We start from the raw sequence: 22,498 nt of genomic DNA, 5'->3' as shown, positions 1-22,498 counted from the left end.
ATATCCCTCATGATTTTATTCACCTCTTTAAGATCACCCCTCAGTCTCCTACGTTTCAAGGAAGTCCTAGCCTTCCCAACCTCTCCCTATACCTCAGGCCCTCGAGTTCCGGCAATAATCTCATAAATCTTTGCATTCTTTCCAGCTCAATGACATCTTTCCTATAATAGGGTAACCAAAACTCTACAAACCAACGTCTTGAACATCTACAACATATCGCCTCAACTCCTTTACTCAATGCCCTGACTTATGAAGGCCAGCGTGCCAAACGCCTTCTTCAGCACCCCATCTACCTGTGACCCTACTTTCAGGGAACTATGTACTTGTACTCCTAGGTCCCTATTCTGCAACACTCCCCAGGGCCCTATTGTTCACTGTGAAACCCCTACCCTGGTTTAACTTCCCAAAATGCAAAATTCTCACTTACATAGCTGATCAAGGTCCCTCTGTAAATTTTTAATAAACTTTCTTCACTATCTACGATACCATCTATTTTAGTGCCAACTTACTAATCATGCCTTATACATTCTCATCCAAACTGTTAATATAAACAACGAACAACAATGAACCCAGCACCGATCGTAATGGCACATCACCAGAGGCCTCCCGTCGGAAGAACAACCTTCCATTTTCACCCTCTGCTTCCTACCATTGAGCCAATTATGTATTCACTTAACTAGCTCTCACTGGATCCCATGCGATCTAACCTTCCAGACTTGCCTTCCATGCAGGACTTTGTCAAAGGCCTAGTTAAAGTTCATAGGGACAAGGTTCACCACCCTGCCCTCATCAATCTTCTTAGTTCCATCTTCAAAAAAAACACTAAGATTTGTGAGACCCAATTTCCCACACACAAAGCTGGGAAATCAGTAAATCATCCCTAATCAGTCCATGTCTATCCAAATGCTGATAGATCCTGTCCCTCAGAATTCCCTCCAGTAACTCACTCACCATTGACATCAGGCTCACTGGCCTGTAGTTCCCTGACTTGCCTTTGCTGGTCACCCCTCCACCGCCTATGTTCCAATCTCTTTTTATAACTACAGCCCTCCTTTCCAGAAAACATCCTGGTGAATCTCTTCTGAACTCTCTCTATGCTACCACATCCTTTCCTCATGTGACAACCAGAACTGTGCGCATCACTCTAAGTGTGGTCTAACCAATGCTTTGTATAGCTGCAACATGATGTCCCAACTCTTACACTCAATGCTTCAGCCTATGAAGGGGCAAGCATTCCAAATGCTTTTTTCACTACCCTATCCACCCACATTGCCACTTTTAGGGAACCATGGACATGGACCTCAGGACCTTTCTGTACATCAATGCTCCTCAGGTTCCTGCTGTTTACTCTATATGTCCTACCAGAATTTGACGTCACAAAGTGCACTACCTCACACTTGTCTGGATTAAATTCTAGATGCCATCACTCTAAGCAACTTGCCATCTGATCTGTCCTGCTGTATCCTTAGATGACCATCTTTGCCATCTATGACTTCACCAATTTTTGTATCATCCACAAACTTACTAATCTTACCCCCTTCGTTCTCATACAAATCATTTACACATATTACAAACAATAAAGGTTCCAGCACCAATCTCTGTGGTACACCACTTGTTACAGATTTCCAGTCAAAAAAACACACATTCACCATTACCCTCTGCCTTCTATCACCCAGCCAATTTTAGATCCTCTATGCCAACATGACTTGGATCCCCTGCGCCTTGACTTTCTGGATCTGCATACTATCAAAAGCCTTAGTAAAGTCTATGTAAGCTACTTGTCCTAATAACAATAGGTTTAGCTAAATATTTTACTGGTTGCTTTATTTTTTGCGCTCTGTTGCACAAAACTATCTCTGGAAGGAGAAGGTAATGCTGAAATATGCCTTGTGGATGTTGAGTGCAAGGCCCATCTTGTTACATGCTTCAATGAACAGTTCAGCCTCTGAGGATGTGCAAAAGCAAGGAACATCTGCATACTTCAGGTATTGAGGTTCAAGTGACCTTGGTTCTGGAGTGTTGTCATCATAGTTTGAACAGTTCCCCACTACTTCTGAAGATTAGATGCACTCCTACAGAAAGTTTGTTAGTGGTGGAACAACTGAAATAGTCTTGCTTGAGAGAGTCTTGCCTGACACAGACTTCAATGAGATTGGTTCCGTTGTCAGCCTGTGGATTAAGTTCATAAAGGAAATGCAACATAGAGATGAATTTCTGTGGACAGCCAAATCTGAGGAATGTTCCAAGGTTCCTCCCAGTGAAGAGTCAAAGGTTTTAATGAGGTCGAAAAGTACGCGACCTACCCAACAGAGTATAATTAAGGCCTTATTTCTGGGGATGTTGGCCTCGGTTAAGATACATATTGGTTCTCATATCCTTCCAGTAAACTTGGAGATTTTCTCGAAACAGCATTGGTAGCATCTTTCAAGTGCTCTAGGTAGACAAGGTCTTGCTGTAAACTTTTATTATAACGTACTGCTATAGTACAACACTGTTCTATACAATAAAGATTCACAGTGAGACCTCATCTATCTACAACACTTGAAAATGTGGACTACTTCTCAAATTTCGCAAGCTACCTCTTAGTGCAGTCTGAAATCAATCTTTAAATTGTTTTAAGATCAAGTCCTCAAACATGGCACAAAGCCCATAGCACACTGAGTGGCAGAAAATCCCTATCCTCCAATATGCTTCTGAGATCTGGTCTACCACATCAAGGTACTTGAAAAAATACCACCAACAATGTCTGCAAAATTCTCCAAAATTCACTGAAAGGATAAGCTGAATAACAGCAGTATCTTCTTCCTGGCCAACATCCTTAGCACCAAGTCCCTCATCACACACAGTTGGCTCAAGTTCATGTATCTGGAGCACATAAAGCCTTGCGTCACTGGTGTGAGCGCACCACGTCACAAACTACCCACCTACTTGCCCTGCTAAGCATCTCCAACCCCATCCATTAGAGTGTCTGCAGTTGCCACAGTGGCCTCATAAATCACCTCACAATGCACAAAACCAGAATGAAGTCATCCTCAATTCCAGAGAAGTGAAAGGGTGCCGAATTACATAACAGCCACAAGGTGCCAGAGCATGCCAAAGATCACTGAACCAATCAGCAGCTGAGGATAATGCACATCATCAACACAGGATGTGCATCACCTGAACAAATTGGCAAAAGGGGATCAAGCAGTTGCAGCAGCTCAAGGATTTGCAGTGGGAATAGGGGACTAATGGAAACAAGGCTAGCTGATGCACAGACAAAAAAAAACAATTACTCAATAACAGACACATTATTAAAGTAATTACACTGTAAATTCAAGCATCTGGTTATAGCTGCTTCAACTGCCAAAATTCCAGGTGGGCTAAATACATTTTAAGCCATGTTTTTGTAAATGATGATATGGTGATGGCAAATGGTTAATGCCATCATTTACTATCAGGGAGAGTTGCGACATGTACAAACAGTGTGGTCTTCACTTAAATGTCTTTCAAATGAAATTTTAAATTGAGCTGTCTGCTCTCAGGTGGATGTGGAAGGTCCAATGGCATCATGCTGAAGAATAGCAGGGGAGTTCTCACACTCAAAGAAACAAACATACAGGCCCTTTGGCCCACTGACTCCATGCTGGACATCAATCACTCTTCTACATTAATCTCATTTTTTGTTTTTATTCTCTCTACATTCCCAAAAATTCCACCACTTATGTACACAATAGGAGCAATTTACAGTAACTACCAACCCACACATCCCCCATTCGAGGGAAGCTCATGCAGTCACAGGGAAAATGTGCAAACTCCTACACCAGAGGTCAGGATTGAACCTAAGACTCTGGTGCTATGAGACAGCAGCTCTACTAGCTGTGACACAGTGCCTCCCAAATCTCCTAGCCCATCTTTATTACTTAATCGGCATTACTAAAAAGAGATTATTGGAACAGATGAGAAACAGAAGGCTGCCAAGAATAAATTTGGTTAAAGACAGGGGAAAAAAACTTGTTAAAGTCATCCAGCTAATTTAAAGGAGGGCTTGAAATTTTTCAGATATGACAGATGATAATTAAAGAAGTCACCCCCCACCCCTGTCCCCGATTATTATTAAATACGCCAATAAACTGGCGTTGGCAACATTTTTTAAAAATCAATCACACATTTAAGGATGTGGTTTTCAAAATGCACATACCATTGACCAATTACAGTGGTTTTCAGATAAGTAATAAAATAGGCTAGCTAGTGTAATGACTGCAGTAACTCTTTGGGAGAAAGGAGTGAAGGGGCTGTTGGATGTTGGTTGGTAGTAATCAACAATTTTGAATTCCGTGTGTTATTATCCTTAATACCCCTCACCCTTTTTTCAAAAAAAATTGCTGAAAATAAAAATAACTCTGTTCAACAGAAGTTAAAAACAAATTCATGACCAAACTGGAGTCATGGACAATCAACCAGCACAGAAACAGGCCTGTTGGCCCACTTGAGTCCATGCTAAATATCATCCACACTAATCCCATTTTATTCTTCCCACATTCAGATTCTACCACCATCATTCAACACATCTACATGCTAGGAGCAACTGCAGTGGCCAATTAATCCTCAACCCTGGGAGGAAACTAAAGTAACTAGAGTCATTGGGAGAACTTGCAAACTCCAGAGAGATCAGGATTGCACCTGCTTCACTGGAGCTGTGAGGCAACAGCACGACTAGCTACATCACTGTGCCACCCACATTACTGAATAATGCTTGAAAATTATGAAGGAAGTTTAGAAATTATACATACTGTTTGAATGCAGGAACTGCCAGTTTAATTAACTGGTCTTGTGTGCTGCTGGAGGACTGGAAGGATGCTGATGTGGTACCATCATTTAAAAAAGGGAAAAAGACAGACTGAGTAACTATAGATCATTCAACCCAATATCAGTGGGGAACAGTATAAATACATATTGAGTGTCAGGTTAATCAAGTAAATTAAGTATCCAACTAAATTAATTCAATTACAATGATAAAAAGTGCACCAATGAAGGTAACACATTTAATATAGTATACACAGATTTTAACATTTTAAGTTCCACACGGAGCTTGATCAAGAAAATGAAAACCTACAGAAAACCCAAGAAAATGAAAGGAAAGTGACGATGAATTAAAAACTGGCTCAGTGGGAGGTTTTGCTAATTAAAGGACTATATAGTGGTCATCCACAGGGCTCAGAACCAAGCCATTTGTTATTTGTAATATGTCTGAGCGATTTGGATTTAAATATATGGGTGACATTCAAGTAGCTTACCAATGATACTAACATTTGCAGTCGACTGATAGTGAGCTAGAAAGAGCTAGCCTGCATAAACAGATCAATATAGTGGTTAGGCACAAACATACCAAATGGAATTGATCCTGCAATGCATTTGAGAGTGTGAGAGAATACTCCTGGAGAGGTCAAACAAGGCAAGGAAATATACAATAAGTGCAGAATACCAAGAAATGTAGAGAACAGGAATCCATATCCACAGATCTCGTCAGGGCATGCTTGCAATGGTGGGAAAGAAGGCATTTGGGATACTAGCTTATATTCTGTGCCTTGCTCATGAAAAGAACAGGAAGGTTCTGTTTGAACAATACAAAACATTTGTTAGGTCACAGCTAGAATACCCATGCACTATTAGAGAGGGTTCACAAAGTCACAAGGATGTTGTCAAGGTTGGAGAATTAGTTACAAGGTTGGGTAGTTTTCTTTAGAACAAAGGAAAATGAGGCGAGACTTACTTAAAATAATAAGAGGCCAAGACAAGAGGAATGGGACTGACATATTTCCCTGAGAGAGGACAATAACCAGGGGACATAAATTTAAAATGATTCGTGGAAGAAGGGGATAAACTGACGATATGAGGAAAAATTATTTCACTTGGGGTGTTTGAAAAGATTTAAGAAATCGTAACCTTATTGGTTCATCCACAAATGGGGAACTATTTGCATTTTAACTGATCAAAGTTTATACAAATTTCCAAAGTCAAGAAGTGCCCAAACGTATGCCGAAAATCAATTCTCTTTTCCAAGTGAGAGTGTATTTGAGCAACATTCTGTGACTATTTGAAACACTACCTCAGGGGTACATTAAAAAGGTACTATAAGAATTAAAACTATTGTACAAATAACTGAGTTCAGTTTTGGTCATCCCATGTTACCATACAAATCCTTGAACATTTCATTTTATAGTCCCAGCTTTGCAGTTATAGTATGAAATGAATAAAAAAAATAATCAATCTAGGAAGGAATGCAGAAACTACCAGGAAAGTGGATTAAACACAAAATTTGCTACATGTAGTTAAGGTTAATTATGAGCAAGAAATTAATTCAAGAACATGCTGATAGGATTAGATGAAGTCGGGTGGAAGGAAGCTTGCACAGAGCATAAATAGGCATAGTTTGACCAAATGATGCTTTTCTATACTTGAATTTCAACGCAATGTTTTCCATATTGAAAAAGCAACAGTACCTATTCTAATAAAAAAATTTTATAATACTTTACATAGCAATAATAGTTCATATGGAGATAGGTCAACACAACTGTACGTCACTAGTTTGATTAAATAACTGATTCAATTAATAGGTTCCCAAGAACAGGAAGATATGCATAATTCAGTCATTTACCAAATTATTTTACGAGTTTGCTTAGATACTTTGTAGCAAGGATACATAAAAATACCAGTTGCCCTCCCCTTGCACTAGCATCATTTTAGTGTGGTGACCCACCTTCCACACAGGCGAACCGGCTCCGAAAACGGCACACGTGTCGGCAGAGAGGCCAGCCACAAAATGGCGCTGGGCCTTCTTCTCCACCAGCGAGGGGAGAAAGCCCACGTATGGGAAGAGGTTCTGGTGGTGCACCTCTGACATCAGCGCCGCCCAGAGAGGGTGGGAACTTAACTGTTTAAAAGCCAGCGCGGCAAGGTTTGCAATAAACCAGTCTCGAGTGCAACCTACCGACTGCGTGTTGTTATTTCTATCTCAGTGTGTAGCCCATCGCTACATTGGTGACCCCGACGGTCCAAATGGGATTTGGACCAAAGATGATCGACTCTTCATCCGTTCACGTAGTTTTGCTAAAACTGCCACCCTTCTGGACACTGCAACTATGCTTGTGGTTTGACCAAGCAGAGGCCCAGTTCCAGATTCAGCAGATATCTTCTGATTCCACACATTACTATTATGTGGTGAGCGCCCTTGACCAGGAGACAGCCGCCCAGGTTGAAGATTTCATACAGTCGCCCCCGGAGGAAGGCAAAGATGCAGCATTCAAAGCGCTGCTCATGACCTTCGGCCCCTCACGGCAGGAGCGAGGTGCCCGCTTGCTGCACCTCGACGGTTTGGGAGACAGGCCGCCATCAGCATTAATGAACAAGATGCTGGCCCTGGCTGACGGACACAAGCCCTGCCTCATGTTCAAGCAGGCATTCCTAGAGCAACTGCACGAGGACATACATCTGCTACTGGCCGACACAGATTTCAGTAACCCCCGGAAGGTGGCGGCCCGGGCAGACATGCTGTGGAAAGCCAAGAAGGAAAGCGGGGCGTCCGTCGGACAGATTACCAAGCCACGTGCCCAACAGCAGGACAGACCAGGCCCGGCAACGGAGTGCACACAACCCAGAGGCAGGAGTAAGGGGGCCAATGTACGGTGATGTTCCTACCACCAGCGGTGGGGCACAGAAGCCTGCCGGTGTTGCCCGCCCTGCGAGTTCCCAGGAAACACCAAGGCCAGCCTCCGCTAATGGCTACGGCGGCTGGCCACCAGGACAGCCTCTTGTACGTCTGGGACAAACAGTCGGGATGCCACTTCTTGGTCGACACTGGAGCGGAAATCAGCATCTTACCCCCAATGGGGTATGACACCCGCAACAGGGAGCCGGGACCCACCCTGAAGCCGCAAACGGTAGCACGATATGAACCCACGGCATCCGCACAGTGCAGTTGCAGTTCGGCGCCAGCCGGTTCACGTGGGACTTCACACTGGCCTCCGTGGCCCAACCACTCCTGGGGGCGGACTTCTTGTGAGCTCACAGCCTACTGGTCGACTTGTACGGGAAAAGGCTGGTCCATGCCAAGACTTTCCAGATGTTTTCCTTGGGCGAAGCCAAGTTGCTAGCCCCACACCTGGACTCCATCACGCTGTCAGACAATGAATTCGCCAGAATCCTGGCGGACTTCCCATCGGTTCTGGCACCGCAGTTCACGGCAGCCATCCCCAGACACGGAATACAGCACCACATTCCAACCAAGGGACCACTCCTCCACGTCCGCGCACAACAGCTTCCCCCGGACAAGCTCTGCCTGGCGAAGGAGGAGTTCAAGAGGATGGAGGAATTGGGGATCGTACGGTCAGACAGCCCCAGACCGCTACCCCGTGCTGCACATACATGACTTTGCAGCAAACCTGCATGGGGCAAGTGTCTTTTCCAAAGTGGACCTCGTCCAGGGATACCATCAAATCCCAGTACACCCTGAAGACATCCCCAAGACAGCACTCATTACCCCGTTCGGCCTGTTCGAGTTCCTCCGAATGCCGTTCAGCCTGAAGAATGCTGCACAGACATTCCAGCGGCTAATGGATGCAGTGGGACGTGACCTGGACTTCGCGTTCATCTATTTGGACGACATCCTCATAGCCGGCAGAAATTGTCAGGCATCTGTCCAACCTCCGCCAGCTCTGCTCCCGCCTGAGTGATTTTGGCCTCACTATCAACCCGGCCAAATGCCAGTTAGGACTCGACACCATCGACTTCCTGGGCCACAGGCTTACCAAAGATGGGGCAACACCCCTGCCCGCCAAGGTAGATGCGATCCGCCACTTTGCCCGGCCCAACACAGTCAAAGGCTTGCAGGAGTTTGTGGGTACGGTCAACTTCTACCGCTGTTTCCTCCCCTCAGCAGCCTGTGTCATGCGCCCTTTGTTCACCCTGATGTCGGGTAAAGGCAAGGACATTATTTGGGATGAAGAAGCCGCGGCCGCTTTCATTCAAGCCAAGGAAGCCTTAGCAGACACCGCGATGCTGGTGCGCCCCAGAACGGATGTTCCAACCGCCCTTACAGTGGACGCATCAAACACGGCAGTTGGTAGGGTGCTGGAGCAACTCATCGAGGGGCGTTGGCAACCCCTGGCGTTCTTCAGCAGGCACCTGCGGCAACCCGAACTCAAGTACAGCATCTTCAACCGGGAGCTGTTGGCGCTATATCTGGCAATCCGACATTTCAGGTACTTCTTAGAGGGCAGGCCTTTCACCGCGTTCACGGACCATAAACCGTTGACCTTCGCATTCACGTAGGTGTCCGATCCCTGGTTGGCCCGCCAGCAGTGACATCTGTCCTACACCTCTGAGTACAAGACGGACATCCAGCATGTCTCGGGAAAGAACAACGTCGTGGCGGACGCACTCTCCAGGCCAGCTATCCAGACCCTGTCCCAGGGGGTGGACTATGTAGCACTGGTGGAGGCGCAGCAGGCAGACGACAAGTTGCTCAGCTACAGCACCGCAGTCTCGGGTTTGCAGCTGCAAGTCTTCCTGGTAACCCAGGTGGGAGGACCCTCCTGTGCGACATGGCTACCGGCCAACCTCGCCCCATCGTCCCGGCAGCCTGGTGGCGGCGAGTTTTCAACTCCATACACGGCTTGGCACACCCATCTATCAGGACAACCATCCGGATGGCTTCCAGCAGGTTCGTGTGGCACGACCTTCGCAAACAGGTCAGCGAACGGGCCAAAACGTGCACGCAGTGTCAAGCAGCCAAGGTACAGCGGCACACCAAAGCCCCACTGCAGCAGTTCGAACCCACCGGCTGGAGGTTCGACCACATTCATGTGGATATCGTGGGGCCCCTGCCAGTGTCGAGGGGAGCACGGTACCTCCTAAATATGGTAGACCAGTTCGTGAGATGGCCGGAGGCGGCCCTGCTCACTGACACCACTGCCGATTCCAGCGCCTGAGCGCTGATTGCAACCTGGGTAGCACGTTTTGGGGTACCGGCCCATATTACCTCCAACAGAGGCGCCCAGTTCACCTCCAGCCTGTGGTCGGCTACAGCAAGACTGTTGAGAGCACGGTTACACCACACAACTGCCTACCACCCACAGTCGAATGGACTAGTGGAACGTTTCCACCGTCACTTGAAGTCGGCTCTCATGGCCCGCCTGAAAGGGCCTGACTGGGTGGACGAGCTTCCCTGGGTCCTGCTTGGAATCCGCACAGCACCCAAAGAGGATCTGCACACTCGTCAGCTGAGCTGGTGTACGGCGCACCCCTGGTCGTCCCAGGGGAGTTCCTACCAGTCCCAAAGGGGCAAAGGGAAGAACCCGCGGCAGTCCTGGACAGACTACGCAAGAGGCTCGGCAACCTGGCCCCTGTACCAACTTCACGGCATGGACAGATCCCAACCTGCTTACCCAAAGACCTGCAGAACTGTAAGTTTATATTCGTACGGAGGGGCGCACACCGGACACCACTACAGCGGCCGTATGAGGGGCTGTTCAAGGTGCTCAGGAACAACAGGTCCACGTTCGCTCTAGGCATTGGGGGGTAAGAGGAGGTTTTCACGGTGGACCGGCTCAAACCAGCCCACGTGGACTTGGCGCTGCCGGTTGAGGTTCAGGCCCCGCAGTGCAGAGGCAGACCGCCCAAACAGCGACTGACCCAGTCTGTGGACTTCAGGGGGTGTATCGCTGGTTCTGGGGGGCGGGGGGGGTTATGTGGCGACCCACCTTCCACGCAGGTGAACCGGCTCCGAAAATGGCGCGTGCATCGGTAGAGGCCAGCCACAAAATGGCGCTGGGCCTTCTTCTCCACCAGTGAGGGGAGAAAGCCCACACGCAGCAAGAGGTTCTGGTGGCGCACCTCTGACGTCGCCGCCCAGAGAGGGCGAGAACTTAACTGTTTAAAAGCCAGCACGGCGAGGTTCGCAATAAACCAGTCTCAAGTGCAACCTACCGACTGCGTGTCGTTACTTCTAGCTCAGTGCATAGCCCATCGCTACATTAGGATGCACTTTGTTCTTTAATTACCAAGCTCCATGATGCTTTCAAATCATATTGATAGTATTGTAGCGACTCACCGCACCGGCATCGAACCGGCTCCCGACATTGCGAACGTCGGAGGCCCCGATCCAAGATGGCGAGGGGCCCTCCTTCTTCCCCATTGTCGGGCTAGGAAAGCCCGCGCGCGGGAAGGTCAGGTGACCTGCGCGTGACATCAGCACGGGAACTGTAGCGCGGGAAGTTTTGGGATATTAAACGCATACTGTGCCCCTGTCGTTCATTCGACTTCTGATTTCGAACCAGCGACTCTGTGTCTTCATTTTGTAGTGTGTAGCTAGCTGCTACAGTATGTACATTCTCCCCGGACTTGGATACATCATTAAAATATTTCCTTTAAAAAAAGGAAATACCCAATTCTCAATAACAAATCTCTGCATATGATAATAAGGCTTCCAACATAAAAGGTACAAATTAATTTCAAAATGTAAGAGAGAACAATAATGAATTTTTCCAACATCTTACAGATCCCCAGAAAACCCCAAGTTAAAGTTCTTCAGATTTTTTAAAGAAGGTGATAGCATCAGTTGAAGAAACACAAGATGCTGCTTAATAATTCAAAATACAAAAGTGAACCTACAACACTGAGAATTCTTATTATTGATAGGAATGCTGACAATTTATAAAGCATGCAAGGCCCACATCTAACTTAGCTCCTATACAATGGTATAAAAGTATGGGTAAAATCCTGGGAGAAAATTACTTTAAATGGTGAAAGCAACTAGAACTTGCTTGAAAAGAAAAATAGTCATTCGAACATGCAAAACACAAGCTTTGAAAATTTTGATTAAAAATTTAGATTCTATATTCAAAAAACCATAAAGAAAACAATACATTGCACAGCAGGCTTATGATCCCAATGCTTAGGCCAATACTGTTGTATGATACTGGAGGGTTTGTTCTCTCAGGTGGACACAAATGAAACATTCATAAGAATGGACAAGTTTCACCCAATACTCCAGCAACTTTCTTTTCAAAACCATATCTAAAACAGACAGAAAATCTGTTCATTTACCTCAATGTTTGTTGGAACCTATTATGCACAAATTGGCTACCACATTTCTTACATTACAACAGTAACTGCATTAAAATTGTACATTAACTGTAAAACACCCTCACAGGTCCTGAAGTTATAAAACTTTCCTGCATGTGAATGCAAGTCATAGAACTGGAGTCATACAGAAGGGAAACAGGCTCTTTGGCCCATCTAGTCCATGCCAACCCCACATTTGCCTACATTTGGCCCATATCCCTCTAAACCTTTCCTATCCACGTATCTGCCCAAGTGCCTTTGAAATGTTGTTAATGCCTCAACCACTTCCTCTGGCAGCTACATTTGGCCCATATCCCTCTAAACCTTTCCTATCCATGTATCTGCCCAAGTGCCTTTGAAATGTTGTTAATGCCTCAACCACTTCCTCTGGCAGCTCATTCCATATATGAACCACCCTCTGGGTGGAAAAAGTTGCCTCTCAGGTTCCTATGAAATCTCACCCCTCTCACCTTAAACCTATGCCCCTCTAGTTCTTGATTTCCCCAAGCCTGGGAAAAAGACCATGCGCATTCACCATATCTATGCCCCTCATGCAAAACATACATTGGGCTGCTATTCATCGATTACAGATAAGATTTCTTTATTAGTCACATGTACATTGAAACACACAGTGAAATGCATCTTTTTGCATAGGGTGTTCTGGGGGCAGCCCTCAAGTGTCGCCACACTTCTGGCACCGACATAGCATGCCAACAACTTCCTAACCCGTACGTCTTTGGAATGTGGGAGGAAACCCACGCAGACACGGGGAGAACATACAAACTCCTTACAGACAGTGGCGGGAATTGAACCCAGGTCACTGGCACTGTAAAGTGTTATGCTAACTGCTACACTACCATGCCGTACCATGAACAGCTCAGCGTTCAACACCATCATCCCCTCAGTACTAGTTAACAAGCTTCAAAACCTAGGCGGCTGTACCTCCCTCTGCAACTGGATCCTCGACTTCCTTATCAGGAGACCACAGTCCGTGCGGATTGGTAGGAACATCTGCTCCTCGCTGACAAACAACACAGGCGCACCTCAAGGATGCGTGCTTAGTCCACCGCTCTACTCTCTCTACACTCTACTGTGTGGCTAGGCACAGCTCAAACGCCATCTATAAATTCACCAATGACACCACTGTTGTTTGCAGAATCTTAGATGGCGATGAGGAGGGGTACAGGAGTGAGATAGATCGGTTGGTTGAGTGGTGTCACAACAACAACCTCGTACTCAATATCAAAAATACCAAGGAACTGATTGTGGACTTCATGAAGGGGAAGTCAGGAGAACACACACCAGTCTTCATTGAGGGGTCAGCAGTGGAAAGGATAAGCAGTTTCAAGTTCTTGGGCGTCAACATTAGAGGATCTATATTGGACCCAACACATTGATGCAATCACAAAGAAGGCACGGCAGTGGCTCCATTTCATTAGCAGTTTGAGGATATTTGGTATGTCACCTAATACTCTTGCAAATTTCTATAGATGTACGGTGAAGAGCATTCTGACTGGTTACATCACCGCCTGGTATGGAAGCTCCAATGTACAGGATCGAAAGGGGCTGCAGAGGGTTGTAGATTCAGCCTGCTCCATCATGGCACAACCCTCCCTGCCATCGAGGACATCTTCAAGATGCGGTACCTCAAGAAGGAAGCATCCATCATTAAGGACGCTCACCACCCAGGACATGCCTTCTTCATGTCACTACCATTGGGGAGGAGGTACAGGAGCCTGAAGACCCACACTCAATGTTTCAGGAACAGCTTCTTTCCCTCCACCGTCAGATTTCTGAACGATCCATGAACCCACGAACACGACCTCATTATTCCTCTCTTGCACTATTTATTTATTTTTGTAACTTGTAGTAATTTTTATGTCTTGCACTGTACTGCTGCTGCAAAACAACAAATTTCATGATATACGTCAGTGATAATAAACCTGATTCTGATGAACTTATACACCTCTGTAAAGTCACCCTTCATTCTCCTCTGCTCCAATGAATAAAGTGCTCACCCTCTCTCTGTAACTCAGGCCCTTGAGTCCTAGCAACATCCTCGTAAATCTCCTCTACACTCTCTCCTACAACAGGGTGAATAAAACTGAACGTACTTGAAATGCGGCCTCACCAACGTCTTGTACAACTGCAACATAACATCCCACCTGCTATTCTCGATGCCCCGACTGATGAAGTCTAGCTTGCCTAAAAGCCCTTTTCATCATCCTGTGACGCCACTTTCAGGTAACCTCGTACTTGTTCTCCTAGGTCCCTCTGTTCTACAACACTCCCCAGGGCCCTACTGTTCACTGGGGAAGTACTACGTTGATTTGTCTTCTCAAAATGCAATACTTCACAAGTCCGATTTAAAATCCATTTGCCATTCCTTGGCCCACTCACCTAGCCGATCAAGATCCCGCTGTAATTCTCGATAACCATCTTCGCCATCTACACCACCACCTATTTTAGTGTCATCTGTAAACTTACTAACCATGCCTTGTACACTCTCATCCAAACCGTTGCTATCCATGGGAAAAAAAACTGGCCTAGCATCTACCCTTGAGGCATACCACTAGTCACAGGCATCTAGTCCATAAAGTCCTTCTTTCTAAACATTTGTTAAATATTCTTTTAAATTCTATCACAAAACTTGATTTACTGTGGAATCTGCATGAAACATCTGTTAATATTGAAAAAACTCCCCCTGCCTTTGGGAGGTAGATGTGATATGAATATGAATGTCATCTATTGCAAATAACTCCAACAATTAGTCCAAGGATGGAATGTTATATTATAACTTGTGAGAGTTTCATTAAAACTTAATAAAATCAAAATGAATTTATCTTAGGATCAAGATATGTTCTTGATTAAACATAGCCTATTTTAGAGGAAGGGAGAATTGGAGCAGAATGAAGAATTATAAAATAATCCACAAACTTCTTTTGGCTTGCATAAATTTAATAACTTGAAATTAAAGTATTCCTTTCTTGATATTCAACAACAAGATGAAGATTAATGAAGTTATTTCAATACACCCTTTATCCTCAATGCCATAAGTGAAGATGTGAGTATTTAAGAACATGGTGTGAAACTATCACAGACCTTGGTCGTGTTGTAAAGACAAAGCTGAATCAGGAACAAGTTAATGGGAATTCAAGAGATACACAATTCGTGGCCAGATGTGAGGGGTGGTGTTGGAAGAGGACAGAATAAGTTTACTAACAATGAGCATTGTTTGTTTTAACCAACTATATACTTAGCTGTAATAGTTGACTTTTCCAATTATGCACACAATTCTAAATCAAAATCTTTTATGTAACAAATGATTACTGCTGGTTAGAAATTAGTTTTTGCTAATCAACAGTCTGGAATTAGAATAACTGGTTAAAAAAAATTAGAATCAAGAAAAATCTGATCTTATATTGAACAAAAATTACACAGGCATACAGTTCAACTTCTGCAATCCCCATCTTGTGCATCCTACCAACAGAACCCAACTGTGGCTCAATGCTGAACACTCCCATCAAGTCCAAAGGTTGTTGGTTCAAATCACACTGCATCACATGAATTTTGGCCTTCATTGTAGTGTAATAAGGGAGAGCTGCGGTGTGTCAGAAGTGCTGACTTTCAGCTGAGACCTTAAAGGTCCCACTGCATCCTCCATCTATTGGCAAAATGTATCCCTTCTCAACACTGCAGAGATTGTCCACTTATTCATTCAAGATCATCCTTGTCAGAGCTTGTGGTAAGAAAATCTTGTATTTCATTACATTTCAAAGCACTTTATTGGTTGTAAAGCAGTTTCGGATATCCTAAAATGGGATGCAAACGATACTACACAAATGCAAGCTCTTCTTTCTTTTAAAGTGTCCATGTGGAGATACTGTTTTGGAAGTGAATGGGGTTCACTTAGTACTGTTCTACTGGTGTTTATAAATAAAACATTTAAAGTTAAAGCACATGCCAGAAATAGCCACAACTACCCCAAAAGCTCAATTGGTCAAAGGACCAGAAAGCTAAATCATATTGAAGGCACTCTCAGATTAATCTCCAATCAATCCTCATGTATACAAGTTTGGTACTCATTTCTTCAACAAAAATGCACATTTCCCCAGTATAATTTGCATATCAATTAAAAAAATCTGCAGTGTACATCCCTGATAACTTTCCTTTGCCTTATTTCACTACACTGAAGTGCATGACAACAATGCTCAGTGACTTATTCACTATAAATTCTTCCTTTGAGTATCATTCATAACTGTTACACAATCTACTCTTGTACATCCAAATTCTTATTTACATTAATTGTGGAAACTGACATTTTCGTGTGCATGATTATCCCATTATCTGCAAGTACTGAGCAACTCTGCTAGTTCACCTGCTAATATTTATTCCAAATGTTGGCCCCTTTTCATTTTCCTGATCTCTATGGTTTTATCAGTGTTATTACCATCACTCTCACATTTCAGCAGTTTCAGTGTATTCATTTATCTGTTGATCTACATAATTTGATAAACTCTCCTTTTCATTTTTTCCCCACTCATCTCACAATTGCACTTTTCTATTACTAATTCATCATCCCAGTTGTCAGTTTTTCTGTCCCACTTAATAATAACGTTGGGGATGAGGTAAGAAAGCGGCATACAGACTAACATTCACATCAGCCATGATCTTATTTAATGGCACAGCAGCTTTGAGGGGCTCCATGGTCTCCTACTTACATTTTTATGGGTCAGAAACGCTTCTATCTGAAGTGCACCTTCTGTATTTCAGTACTTTTTGACACATTATAACATTCAGGTGGGAAAATAAAACTTTTGTGCTTTGACTCAACTGTTTACAAACTATAAGGTCTTCAGACAAGTACCTCTTTCTTTAAAGCAGCTTGGTGCACTGTTAAAAAAAAACTTATTTCGATCATATGTATAATCTTTATCCCACTCAATTTCATAATATTTAAAATTGCTCACACTTATTGGCCTGCTAGTTTATTATACTGTACAGTATTTTCTACACAGCTGCCCAGCCACCATTCATGCAATGCAGTTAAAAAAAAACTTGCACTTTTCTATTTATTGATATTGAACATAATTCAGTATCATCTTTAACACAAATGTAGCAACAGCAAGGTATCCAGAGGTTGACTGCTCTAAAAGAAAGAGAAAAACTACATTGTACAAAGTACCAATGGTACCTTGCCCTCTTAGTGACTTAATTTTGACCACAGATAAATTTTGTTTTGAAACATCTCTGAAAGACAACTAACAACAAATAGTCAGCAGGTATGTTACCTAAGCAAACAATGACAATTTGACAGAAATAAAAATCAAGTAATACTGACTCAACCCTAAACCATTTTGTTAAAAATCAAATAATTGGTTGAAAGACGACTTTCAACTGCAGCAGAGTGATTGGCTACACTTGCAAACTCCTGGCATCAATAGAATAAGCAGTAGCCAGTGGTAGTCGGGGAGAGCAGCATAAAGTTATACTTCCATTAAGTACATCTTCGATTTTTGTACAGGTTGGCAGAAGTACCTACTAACATTCTCTTGCCTTTAATGTGGAGAGCAAGAAAAAGATGACTAACTATTGAATCACAGTTCAGTCAGCAACATGACTGGGCAAGTTGTCATAAATGGAGGCAAATTAATTTGCTGTTCAAGATTAAAATAAGGGAAAGCAGATGACAAATTGCCCCTGGCCCACTGCACAATTATCTGATATAAATCAATGCAATCAAATGGAGTTAATGTACATTTTTAGAACATGGAACAACTGCAGCACAATTCGGGCCCTTCAGCCCACAAAGCTGTGCCGAACATGTCCCTACCCTAGAAATTACTAGGCTTACCCATAGCCCTCTATTTATCTCAGCTCCATGTACCTATCCAACAGTGTCTTAAAAGACCCTATCGTATCCACCTCCACCACCATTGCCGGCAGCCCATTCCAAGCACTCACCACTCTCTGAGTAAATAACTTACCCCTGACATCTCTATACCTACTCCCCAGCACCTTAAACCTATGTACTCTTGTGGCCACTTCAGCCCTGGGGAAAAGCCTCTGACTATCTACCCAATCAATGCCTCTCATCATCTTATATACCTCTATCAGGTCCCCCCTCATCCTCCGTCGCTCCAAGGAGAAAAGGCCGAGTCCCCTTAACCTGCTTTCATAAGGCATGCTCCGCATTCCAGGCAAGATCCTTGTAAGTCTCCTCTGCACCCTTTCTATGGCTTCCACATCCTTCCTGTAGTGAGGTGACCAGAACTGAGCACAGTACTCCAAATGGGGTCTGACCAGGGACCTATATAGCTGCAACAATACCTCACGGCTCCTAAATTCAATTCCCCGATTGATGAAGGACAATATACCATATGCTTTCTTAACCAGAGTCAACCTGCACAGCCGCTTTTGAGCATCCTATGGACTCGGACCCCAAGATCCCTCTAATCCTCCACACTGCCAAGAGTCCTACCATTAATACTATATTCTGCCATCATATTTGACCTACCAAAATGAACCACTTCACACTTATCTGGGTTGAAATGCATCTGCCACTTCTCAGCCCAACTTTGCATCCTATGTCCCTCTGTAACCTCTGACAGCCCTCCAAACTATCCACAACACCCCCAACCTTTATGTCATCCGCAAACTTACTAACCCACCCCTCCACTTCCTCATCCAGGTCGTTTATAAAAAAAAAATCACAAAGAGCAAGGGTCCCAGTACAGATCCCTGAGGTACACCACTGGTCACCGACCTCCACGCAGAATACAACCCTTCAACAAAACGAGATATTTTGTTTTCACATCTGTACTTTCTCTTATTCAAAATAAATAAGCATGATGTATCAATTTAAAACAATGACTTCTCAATCACTTAAAATCCAAAGTTTGACAGATTTAAGTGGTGAATTTTTTTTTTTGGAGAACAGCATTGCTCAAGACAAAACTTTATCCAAATTAGTTCTAATGCTGCCAAAGAAATTTGATCTGACCATTTAAATCAAAAGGTGGAACCTATAATAGTACAATTCTACTTTTAACAACAAGCAGGTAAATTATCCACAGGAGATTCAAAAACCTCAAATACATCTGGCTACTGAGTAGGAACAGGACTACTGAATGTGTACTATTAAGCAAGTATTTTCTTTTTAAGATTTAGAAACATACATAAACCTACTTAAAGGAAACTATAAAGACCGCAGAATAGCAGCTGATACAAAGTAACTACCCTACCAAAGAACAGTGGCCTCAGAAGTTGCAAGCTGTGGTTCACTGTGGTAATCCACAGCTTGATGACAGCATTACCTTCACTGCTGGTAGACAACTGCAGAGCTACGTTATCCTCATCAGAAGCCAGTGCCTGAAAAAAAATTTAAAAGGTAATATTATCTTTGGCTCATACAATCTTCCAGCTCTGACCAAGCAGCACCACGTCTCAATCCAACTGATGTCAGCTAAGACAATAAGTCCATTGGAAAAGTCATTGCACAAGAATTGCATGTCAGTTTACAAGTTGCTTCCCTGCCACTACCTCACTACTTTCTGTATTCATCACTGCTCCAACTCTTAATTTTCATTGGCAACGGCACCCAAAAACATTGCTTCAGTTTTTACATACAAGGGATGACTATCAGCTTTAGCTTACGACCACCTCCTCTCCAGTGTCTCCAAACTGCCAGACTGTCCAATGTAAGTACTGATGCACCTTCCTCCAATGAAACCTCACTCCCAAATGTCCTGCCTTATCATTCTCCCTAACAACCATCTTAAACTGAACCAGGTTGTTCATACTTGACCCCAAAATGAGTTTCAGACGACACATCCATATTCTTGTTCGGGACATCCATTTCCATCACCTGACACGGCCCTTGCTTCAGTTCAGCCGCTACGGAAATGCTCATCCATGCCATTGCTAGCTTAAGGTTATCATTCCAACACACCCTACTCGTTCGATCAATTTTAATTATCCATTATTGTTTGCTCAGATCAAGTCCAATTCATCATCTTTGTTTACTGATATTAGCTTTTGGTTATAATGCCTTCGAATTTAAATATTTACCCTTATCAAATCCCTCGGTTGCCTCAGCCCTTTAGTGCTCAGATACAGTAATCCTTCAATTTTTTAAAAATCACATTTATAAGCTCCAACATTGTCAGCTCCCAGTGCCTTAACATACTAAATTGCCACTCTAAACCATTCCCCCCCTTTTTTTTAAAACTAGCATTCTCACCAACTTTTCATCATCTGTCCTAATATGTGGCTGGTGTTGAATTTTGTTTGATAACGCTGTTGGCATATTTTATTCCATTAAGGTAAATAGAAGTCATCATTATTATAGTGATCAAGCACAATTCCCTGATGAACTACAGGATGCCAGGAAAGCAGACGCGATATCACCCCCCCCCCCAAGCAATTTAACCTAATCTTAATCAAATAGGTAGAGTAGCACAGAGTTCAAAACCTGCCTCTCTTTTGTTGGTATTTTGGACTTGCATACCTTTGCCTCCATTTCAAAATTACAGCGCTTAATTTTCCTTTTATTTACTTGTATCTCGTTCTCTCTCCATGTCACTATTTTAAATTTCATTGCTCATGTTCGTAAGCCTTAAAATCAACGATGTCAGTGTCAGTATACAGGACTGCAACGTACTCGTTTACACGCGACACAGTGAAAAAGATCTGTATTACATAAACAAATTTGAACATGCCTAATATGAAATATATTGTGTCAGAATACAAAATAAGAACATACTTGATGCAGAATGTCAAGGCACAAATACTAATTTCTGAAATTAAACGTAAATATTTTTTCCTGGGCGGTTAAAATGTACATTTCAAAACCTATTCCTACAGAAGAAATAAAACGCCAGAAATAGTCACAAGGTCAGCTACCATCTGTGGGAAGAGATACATCGATCATCGGCCTGAAATGCTAACTCCACGGACGATGTTTGACCTCGTGAGTATTACTAACTTTCCTGCTTTTATTTCAGGTTTCCAACATATGCAGTTTTTACTGCAAGTTAGACATTAATACTAAACTGCAAGACGTGAGTGGCTTCCAACACTCATCATCTCACGACATCGGATTAGCTCCATTTAAACGTTTCTGGTCCCAAACACGTACAATGGACATTCCAGATGCCGATCTACAGAAACCCCTGATTTAACGAAGATCTGGTTTCTTGTTCACAAGTACAACCTACAGATTTCCTCCTCCAAACTACGAATCATAGCATAACGTTTCCAAATAAGACGGAGGAGGCTGGTGGGGGTGGGTGTGGGGGTTCAACTCCCCGTGGACTTCACCACCATTAAGATTTAGGAGACTTCAATGCGAGCAGGATCAGAGGCACATTAACTGCACCGTCAATTTGGCCAGGGGAACGCCAGAAAGGAAATGCTTGCATCTGAGCGAAATGATGCAAACACATCCTTGTCCCCCCCCCCCCCCCCCTCCATCCCACCACAATTCCTCCCAAGCTCGAAAACCACGTTGCTGCAGCGGGTATTCCAGCGCTGGGCAATCTGTGTGCGACCCCGACCGCGCACGCCGAGGCCTACACAGCCGTGAGTCACCTCCCACCCCACGCACGCCGCCTAAAAGTAACCCCGCGGCGGTGGAAGCAGCGGCCTCTCTCTCCCCCCCACCCACACATCTCCACCCACTCCCAGATCAGGGTCCGATCAGGTGCCGGCCGGGCGGGCGGGCGGAGACCTATACCTGCTTGCGATCGGATGCAGCAGCAGCACCGCCACCGCTGGATGAAGCCGGCGGCCGTGTCATTAATCCAGGGCACCGGCCCCGCTTTCGTCGGCTCACTCCTCTCAGTAGTCTGGGCGCCGACTCTCGCCGAGAGGGTGTCTTTTGCTTTCCTTTTGTGCCCGGCTCCTCTCTCCCGCTCCTTTCACTTTAACGTCAGCGCCATTCCCCCGCCGGAGCTGCGCACTGCTCCTCGCTCCAGTTCCCCGTCCGGCCGCCCAACTCTCGCGAGATCCGCCCGCGCGCCCACGGCGGGAACCCCCGGCGCCTTCAAAAATCCTGCGGTTTGATTCAACAAACTTTATTCAAACTGCGAGCGGGCGGAAGGCGAGGAGGCGGTGCAGCGTGAGTCCTCGGTTGGGTTGAAAACTTCTGCCTTCTCTTCTTCTCCCCCCCCCCCCATTCACGTATAGTTCAGGACTTGTGCTAATCCTTGGCCTCTGGGTCTCATTTGCCTTGTGTAAGGGGTTAGGGCCGCCGTCTGGGACCTGCAGGTGGGTTTGTTCACCAGAAGCTCGTTCAGACCGGGATGTTAATGGCCTCTGAAATCCTTTCGACCTTCCCTTCCCTCCGTCCAGTATCACCTCTTCCTGTGCACGTCCCAGCCTTCCTCCACGATGG

At 44.5% G+C, this 22,498-nt stretch overlaps 1 protein-coding gene across 4 annotated transcripts in view; it reads right to left on the bottom strand.

Annotated features, from left to right (window-relative positions):
- Positions 1-22,080, bottom strand: part of ahctf1 (AT hook containing transcription factor 1) — a 101,694-nt gene extending 79,614 nt beyond the window's left edge. For 2 of the 4 annotated variants that reach the window (XM_052012156.1, XM_052012159.1), the window contains exons 1-2: positions 21,839-22,080; positions 19,419-19,473 (exon numbers count right to left, since the gene is read on the bottom strand). The gene's annotated coding sequence lies outside the window, so the exon portion shown is untranslated. Of the gene's footprint in view, positions 1-11,275; positions 11,404-19,418; positions 19,474-21,838 lie in introns of all 4 variants that reach the window. The other 2 variants (XM_052012157.1, XM_052012158.1) reach the window with 2 other exon arrangements.
- Between the last annotated feature and the right edge of the window lie 418 nt (positions 22,081-22,498).

Source organism: Pristis pectinata, chromosome 3 (assembly GCF_009764475.1).
Source record: "Pristis pectinata isolate sPriPec2 chromosome 3, sPriPec2.1.pri, whole genome shotgun sequence".
Taxonomy (NCBI): Eukaryota; Metazoa; Chordata; class Chondrichthyes; order Rhinopristiformes; family Pristidae; genus Pristis; species Pristis pectinata.
Note: the sequence above shows the minus strand (reverse complement) of the source record. Positions and strands in the feature narration are given on the sequence as shown.